General features: G+C 35.1%; 1 pseudogene; it reads right to left on the reverse strand.

Annotated features, from left to right (window-relative positions):
- Positions 1 to 3618: 3618 nt before the first annotated feature.
- On the reverse strand, positions 3619 to 7163 carry LOC114711678 (subtilisin-like protease Glyma18g48580; annotated as a pseudogene).

Raw genomic sequence — 7163 nt, forward strand, 5'->3', positions numbered from 1 at the left:
ACTATCTATTCACGATTTATTTATTTATTTTAACTGTAAACTATTAACTTGATTTTCATCCATGTATCAATATCAGTAATGAAATTTATACGAAATTGTATTATTTATGAATTTTAAATAATGCGACTCATTTTTTAAACTCCTTACAATACATAAGAAAACATTGGCCCTACGGCGAATGCTTTTCTAACGAACTTTTTCCTTTCCACTCACTCTAGTCATTATTATTATACACTATTTAATTTCCTTCGTTTCTTTTGACTATTTGCCAAAATCAGATTATATTAGTCGATTAATGAGCTGTAAAGACTAAGTATTCTTTTGATATTTTGTCTCCAATTGTCAATATCTGCAAGCACTTTTCTAAACATACTGTAAAGATGTCTGATAACCAATATATATATATATATATTCGCAGAATATCATGAAGTTATAATGTTATGATAAAGGATGAGGAGACTTCACTTTATGGGGAGGGAAAGTCATGTTTTTTAATAGATTATATGGTAAAGCAATCTAGTTTGGAAAATGAAGATCTATATGTCTAAAAGTTGAAGAAATAACTGTGTGAAAAAAGGACAGGGTTGAAAATAATAAAATGTAGCCCACTCTGGGAGCACATATTACTCCGCCTTATCTCCATAGAAGTTTCTCTTCTGCTGATCATTTTTTTAAAGTTAATGTACGTATGTACGTACCTACTATATCCATATGCTTAAAATTTATAAATTTGTCACATTTAGTGTATTGCGTGTTATATTATTTTTACATATATACACTTCTTCACGGGTCTGCAACATAGGTTTGAAAAACAAAATTCAACAAAACAAGAGGCAGCCAGGAAATCCGAACTAGATTAGTTGATTGCTCATATACTTGGTAATATGATTTGGAAGAAGTGTTGGATACACGATAATAGTGTGTGTGTATATATATATAAAGAACAAAACACTAGTTAAAGATGTTAAAAAAAAATATTATTTGACTAGTACTTACAATTACAAAGCCAAAAATAGCAAGAAAACTTGAACATGTAATGTCCAAAAATGATGGTTATAAATCTTCAAGTGATTAAAACAAACTAGGTAAATATAATTCTTAGTTATTCATAAAAATGTCAAAAGATGGGTTGTTATAGTTCTTGACTTGTGGGTCTCCCCACTATAAGAATACAACTTTATATCCATGGTTAAGCAACTTGAAATAGAATTCAATAATGTGGGATTTTTACTGGAACACAGCCCTTCACTTTTGGAAAAGTCACATTTCTCTAAAAGAAAAGGAATCAAGGAAGGGGACAAGAAGCTAGTCATATTTTTCTTCATATATGATTAATTAAAGCATGCATAAAATGCATTACTTTAGATAAAGAGAAAGAAGTGACTCAATCAATTGATGACCACATCTTAGGATTATAGAAAGAGCACATCGAATAAAGACGACAAGAATAACATAACTGAGTCCATGCGTTAATAACCAGCTTTAAAATAGGACGTTAGTGCCTTCACGCGTGGAAAGTTTCTTTATTTTTTTTAATGTCTTATCACTATGGCAAGGAAATGCCGAATGGAGACTGATGTCTTGTAATTATTATATGCTTATGCATGACCGTCACAATATATTGATATGCTCCCTTGGTCTTCTTTTTTTTCCCCCCAATAAGCAGTAACCATCATTCTCTTTGTTTTAAGATATAAGCAACATTTATAAATTATCTCAAAATTTTTGTAACAAATTTCATATTTTGCCTCTGTTAAAGATTTATTTTAATGGTTAAGATATTTATTTTTTTCTCAAAACATCATTATATTTATTTTTTTCTCAAAACATCATTTTCAGATAATAAATGTTCTGAAAATTATATTGTAACATAATCTCTCTTCATCATACACTCTCCTTCTTTTATCATTCTCTTTATTATAATAATTTTTTTATTTTTTTAATACTCACTCCCAATAAATAAGGTGTATTTTGAAGGGAAAAAACTTATAGTTTTTACATATTTATTATCTTTAATCAACTTTAATTAAAATTTTCATCCACATGATTTAGTTGCTTATAGAAAGGGGACGGAGCGAGTATATTGTTGGCCAATTTCAATTTTTCATTTCGTCTTCGCAAAGTAAATATAGAACAGAAATGGAAAAATTGCATAAAACCTGATAATTAGGACTCGTATAATGTTTGTGTTACGAATCTCTATGGATTTTATTTTCTATTGAATTTTACTTTCATTATTTTTATTTTACTTTTATTTTTATATTCTTTGGGAAAGAACATACCCACCGACGAAACTTCCAATCTTTTAGAAAAGCAATCTCTCTCTGAAAGCAAGCGAGATCAGTCATCATGAAAGCAAGCGAGATCAGTCATCATCCCAAGCATGCTTTTTTCAAACCAAAAAAAAAAACAAAGAAAGAAATCATTTTGTAAAGATTTCTTATGATAGGACTGTGACCATGTTTGGCGTCTCCCCAGAATCTTTCTTCTTGTTTTTTTTTCCAAGGGAATCCATTAACAAAGAATGTTTGGCACATATATTGCAATGCTTCTTTCATCCTATTTAGAAGATAGAGAGGAATATTTATTTTTTAATCCTATTAACAAATCACTTAACTAAATTTTTGGTATGAATGTACTATTTTCTCTTTCATTTATTATAGGATAGATAATTATTTTTTTGAAAAGTGTATATAATAAATAGGCCAAAAAAAAGTTGGAAAGTAATTATATTTTAATAAAGAGTTAATGTTGTTAAATATTTTTCTTGATCTATGTGAAACATATTAGAAGTGTCTTATAAATATGATCAGTATAATCAAGCATGGGCCACACATCGCACATGGAATATAGTGTGCTTTCCTTTATGATTTGATAAATCTCTTTTCATTCTTTTATTTCTCTTTATGTTAAATAAACAATTGAAAAAGCATATGCCTATATTTCTTTTCATACCCTGCAAAATATATAAATCATTTCATCCATCCAGCCCGTTTAATTTCATTGTTTCTTTTTCTCTGTCATCTATAACTTTCATTATTCTCCATCCCACCGACACACCAGCAGTCCCATATACGTAGAGCTTTCAGAAACGAGCTTTGTTATTTACAATTTACAACATGTGAATAGTATGACATATTATGTACAAATATTATACTCTACCTTAATTAATGACTAAGTTTAGATTATATATCAACGGTATATTAATGCATATTATAATTCACAGAAATACATATCCTGTCATTTTCAACTATTTTGTTTCTCACCTCTAATACACAACGCAAGTTTTATACCCCTAGTTCTCTTCCGCAACTCAAGGTTTTAAATGTTGAATGAAGGTGCGATGTCTAAGGTTTGGTAAGATTTATTGCAGAAATATTATAATCATTATACTAGAAAAGAAACAAATTTTTGAAGACCGAGCTCAAGGAGCTAGCAAAATTATAAATTATAAGTATAAAATATAAAATCAGAAGTTGAGAAAGTTGCGAGAGGAACTCTCGAGTAGACCCGTCGTTTTGTTATTGTAACAAGACAAAGATGAGTACATCCACACCACTCACATCTGAGCACACACTAATTAACATTACTGTCTCTGACAAACGATTACACAAAGAAAGTGGATTATTGGTAACATTGAAATCTACATAGCCATTTTCGCATGTCGAGGGATTACTATAGGACTTCTCACTTTGTGCTTGCCATCTGTCCAAGTCAACTCTCCAAATGAATGCTCTGAAGTTTTGGCTGAACTTGTTGCCTGTAAAATAACCATATAGCTCTTTTTCTGGTTTGTCCTCTGAAAAGTTAAAGTTGTTGGAAGAACAACAACCTTAAATCCTCCTGGGGGTTTGACATTTACAGTATATGTGCTTGGAGACCCAACATTTGTTACTACACGAGTAACATTTACAGGTTTCACACCCAGATAAGCCAATGTGATGGAAGGGTAATTGAAATCTTGTAGTCTGTAAGACCTTGGACATCTGTATGGCCTATTGTAATTAATGGCTTTAATTATTCTGTCCTCATAAGCAGAAAAGCATAACAAGTTGAGGTAATCGGAAGTTTTGAGATCATAAACAAGTCCAGGGTCGATTGCAAGGTTGGGTTTGACATATCCTGTGCCATAATGGAATGGAGTTGCCACCCGAAAATCTTGTTCATCCTTGATCGGTCTATTGGTGTTATCCAGTGTGCTTGCTATAATGAACAACATAGTTTTTGATACCCGTTAGAAATCAAATTGTGAACATGAAGACATATTATTAATGTGTGTCATATACCTGTGGTCATGATTGCTGACTCGATCATTGCAGGACTCCAATCAGGATGGCGATTTTTAATAAGACCAGCAATGCCAGAAACATGAGGACATGCCATGGAAGTTCCGGTCTGAACAGCACAGTTAAAGTGACGGTCATCTGAATGTAGGTTGGTGGGACTTGCGGCAAATGAATAAGCAGCAATTATATCCTGACCTGGTGCTGTTACATCTGGCTGCAAAAAGAAAAGAAAAGAAAAGGTAAGAATTACAATATACTCGATGACTAGGGGAGTTATTTGACGGTGTGATGAGAATGGATGACCTTGAGGATTGAGGGAAGAATCATGTTGGGTCCCCTCGATGAGAATGCGGAGACCATTGGAGCTGGCCTTATCGGTATAAATGTTTTTGCATTATTCATGAATGCCAGTGGGTTCCTGCAACATATGTAATATATAGAAGTGAAGCCCTATGATTGAAAGTAATTTCCAGAGCAATTCTAAATGGATTATTGGCGGAAGAGAAAGACGCATATATAATAACTACTTGTTTTTGGAGAAATACGTTTGGCCGATTGTTTTTCCATGCAAACCATCACCTCCACCTTGCGGAACATTGGAAGTATCAATAGACTGAACATCAGCAGTACGTGTGTTCAATTCGTTATCATTTTGTAAAATCATTTGCAATGCGTTCACACGCTTTGCTTCTGCGCCCTTTTCCACAGGCCTTAGGCTCCGTCCTCTTTGGCATAGCAATATACGGCCTCTTACTTTGTTAGGATCAAGTGTTCCTGGTTTACAGAGCTGACTGCAACAAGATGAAAAAGAACCAAAAATGTACTTAAGATCAAGGGCAAGAGAAACACTACACATAAAGGGGGAGAGAGCATCACGAATAGTGAAATTCAATAATTCTTCTTACGCATCTTGAAATGATACATTAGGAAGCCTGGCATTCCCAGCGATGACCACGGGACTTAGCGTCTGAGACGTGGCGTTGATGGCAAGACTTGTCCCCCTAATGCGTTGGCCATTGCCAAGAGTAATATTATTGCTGAATTCCCTGTCTATGGAGCCAGAAGCAACAGTGAAGATCCAAGGCGCCACATTGCACACTGTTTGAGGTTTGGGTCCATAATTACCGGCGGCGGCAACAACCATGATTCCCCTGGAAACTGCATGGAAGGATCCTAAGGAGACGCCGTTGGTCAACATGTCGTTCACATTTGGCGCAGCCATGCCACCAATGGAAACGGAGAGGATATCAACGCCGTCGTCAATGGCTCGATCGAAAGCTTTAATCATATCTTCATCAGTGCAGTGTTCAGAGCTACCTTGACCCCAGCAAACCTTGTACACTGCCAGACGAGCTCTAGGAGATCCTCCCTTTTGCTGTTCCATTCCCGTTGTTCAGAACACTAACGTTTCGTACGAAGTTGCCACCTGCTGTGGACAGAGTGTGGGTCCCATGCCCCACCATGTCACGAGCGCTGATTCTACTTCTAGGGCCAAGGCTCCCTTGCTTTGTCTCGTAGCCTTGATACAACGTTTTTGCTCCAATCAGCTTTCTATTCCCATGCACCTAGATATATCAAATCATCCTTCATCTTTACTTTCCAGTTTACTGACCAGTTAATTATGAAAACTCAACGTTTGATCGAACCTGTTGCAAAGAGTTCTGTTACGTGGGCCAGACAAACTATAGAGCTCGCATCTCGATCCTCCACGCCACTTCCTTGGAATGGGACCGTACCCATCATCTCGGAAGCTTTTGGATTCTGGCCAAACACCTATATATCCAATAAAGCAACTCAATTATGAAAATCATTAATCTTGTTGTAAATGCTTACAGATTTATAGAAACTTAAATAGTATATTTCATTTCATCTGCAAATAGCTCACCGCTATCAAGACTGCCAATAATCACATTTTGACCCAAGCTGAATCAGCTCTGACCCTTCCATTTCTTTCTTGTCCGAGAAAACCCCGTGACCTGGTTGTTTGCAGTTTGTGCAATTGGCCCACGAACACCGACACTACTTTTGGATTTTCTGCGTCCATTTTGCCAAACCATTTTATATCAATCATCACTATCAATAATTAATCTACAATATAAAATATAGAATTTAGATAAAGCTGATGATAAACACGCGCGCGCGCGCGCATATATATAAAGGGTACGAATCTCTCACTCTTGATCTCTGCTGCCTCATCTTCTGCAAGTAATGCAGCAAAGCCATTGATGTGTCGGTTATATGAATAAATGATGGCTTCTTTGGCCTTTTCATGGCTGTCAAATCAAACACTATTTGTTTCAAAAAGTACTCTAAGCATAGGATTCGTTAAAGAAGGAGAAAAGTTAATTAAACAACCATTCAAAGTCATTGAATATTAGAGGTTGACATAAAAATCATAAGAGAATAAGGATCCAAAAGATAGCTCCGTTAACTATTAAAAAGAGAGGGAATGAATAATAAAACAAGTTTTGTACTACGCATTTTCAATTATAATGTTTCTTGTTTGCTGTTTCTCTTTATTGGAAAAACATGGGTAGTGAGAGTGAAACATCATGCATGTACCTTCCCAAGACAGAGGCAAGCAAATCGCGCAAGCAAATCGTGATGGGAACTTGTGGCAGCTTCCATATCAACAGATGAAGCTTTTGGACCATGAGAATGTGATCCCAAGTATACAACGTATGACTGCACCATGAAAATGATCAAGGTAATTGATAAACGCGACAAGAATATAACACAACAATTAATAATCAATTACGAGCAAAAAAATGATACTTGCTTTACCTTTTTAATGCAAGAGGCAGGTTGCTGCAGCTGTACGAAGCTGCAGAACAGAAATGACGAAAGAACAAGACGAAACATAGTTGAGCCTGCCAT

The sequence above is a fragment of the Neltuma alba genome, unplaced genomic scaffold, assembly GCF_004799145.2.
Source record: "Neltuma alba isolate B1F8T4 unplaced genomic scaffold, ASM479914v2 tig00011304_pilon, whole genome shotgun sequence".
In the NCBI taxonomy this organism is placed as follows: Eukaryota; Viridiplantae; Streptophyta; class Magnoliopsida; order Fabales; family Fabaceae; genus Neltuma; species Neltuma alba.